The following is a 2,030-nucleotide window of genomic DNA, read 5'->3' on the forward strand; positions in this document are numbered from 1 at the left end:
GTTAGGCTTGAATCTCTCAGAAAATCTGATGAAACTTATACCAGGTCGCTGCTAGACACATACAGAACTCTCTTGGAAACACGTTTTCCGGGTAGCAGAATAATTCCTGATGCAGGCAGAAATATGGTGAAGGACAGCGCGACGGGAAGAGCCACAAAACTAAACTAATATATGTTGTATCACGGGTGGTGATTGAGGAGTCAGTGAGGTTTTATTTAGCCGCCTTTGATGACTTTAAGTCACCGGGCCCAGATGGTGTTTATTCGAAAAATCTTTAGGGCCTCTCTGACATTTGGCCACGCTCCCACTCATTGGAGAAAAGTCAGGATAGTCTTTATTCAAAAACCAGGAAAGGAAACAAGCTTCAGGCCAATTAGCCTGAGATCCTTCATCCTGAAAAGTCTGGAACGCATGGATCAAGTGTTTTAGTTAATAGCCCCCTTAGTGTTCATCAACATGCTTAGCGGAAAGTCCTGTGAATGTGGTCTACATGACCTTGTAACAAAGATCGAGGTGGGGCTGGAAGCCGGTGTGGTGGGGGCGTTTGAAAACGCTACCTTTCACTCTATTACATATTTACAGCGTCAGGACCGGCTTTTAATACTTTGTTGTGTAATTTGCCGCCTCTGGATTTGGCGATCCAAGAGCAGGCAATCAAATCGATGTAGTGTCTACTGCGCTATTTTGGTCTGTGGCACTACGATCGGAGTTCTGGGCACAGGGAGTTGGAAGAAAGTAATTCGTTAGAATTTCTCTCATTCATAAAAGAATCTTAAGTACACTTAAGTACAATGGGCAAAACTGCCTGACTGCTTCGAAAAATTAGTTTTTGGTTTTTCCGCCGGGACCACCCACTATTCCGTCCTATTCCATGTCTCCGCGTATAGATAGATGGCTATTTTGAAGAGTGCACTGCAACCTACTGGGTCTATTGTGAGCCCCACCCATCACAATACATTTTTAATTACTATGGACTACAGAAATTGTAGAGAAGCCTTTGAAGGTGAAAAGTGTGTGCACTAACTCTTCGGCGGCCGTATTGAGGCTTGGCTTGAATCGTTGCCACGAAACGCCATCACATACAACGAGCAGGCGCATGGTGTCTCCTTAGTTAAGTCGCAAAACATTAGTATGAACATGATAAGAAACTACAGAGATCACTCGACCAGATTCCCAGCTTATGTAGGTGTCCTCTAGGTTCTCTTAGCCTGCAGTGTCCACTGAGGATGCCTTTAAAGATTATACATTTTATTTTTGTTTATTTAGTGAGTTTAATTAGATGTTTGAATACTTTTAGATTGAACCCCCTACCCTACTTCTCTTCTACTTATTTTTTCTTGCTGGCAATAAAAGCTAGTGGGAGCCATCTCTTGCAAAGTGTAAGAGAGTACGCATTCCTAATCTTTTTCTGTGCTGAAACATTGTTAACTACTGGAATGACAATAGACAGGAAGAAAATTTCAAGATCGACCTTGGCCTCAGAGTTCGCCCCCTCAAGGAGAATTCGTACGCCAAGATTTTGTACAATTTATTTTTTTTTAGAAAATTTTCGCATACTGTTAGACAACTCAGCGCTAATACAAAGTGACAGTAATACATATATACTTCCGAATGTATGTCTTTGTACAGAAACTGATCTCGTCACTTCGCGTGTTTTTCGCTTCCGCTGTATAACAAAGTCAGTGGCACTAATGCACTTCCAGTGTCTCTTCAATAATAACAACAAGAAGTTTCCAATTAAAATAATTCGTACGCGTCCACAAAAAATTTAATTGGTTGTGAAAATGTTCGCAGTTCTGAAACTTTTCAACATTTGTCTTCCAGAAATTCTACTTTAATTTTGATTCATAATTGCCATTTTTTGCATTTTGCCACTAGTGAAAGTACTCGCATTTTTGCGCTGAGTAAGCGACTGTGAAAATGTCCGCTAACGCACCTCGCACAAAGTTGGTCAACTTTAAATTGAAATATAAAGAGCAGGGGAAAAAATAAACGAAATTTAAAGGAACAGACATTTACAAACACTCAGA

Source organism: Rhagoletis pomonella, unplaced genomic scaffold (assembly GCF_013731165.1).
Source record: "Rhagoletis pomonella isolate Grant_MI unplaced genomic scaffold, Rhpom_1.0 Rhpom_scaffold_00006, whole genome shotgun sequence".
Taxonomy (NCBI): domain Eukaryota; kingdom Metazoa; phylum Arthropoda; class Insecta; order Diptera; family Tephritidae; genus Rhagoletis; species Rhagoletis pomonella.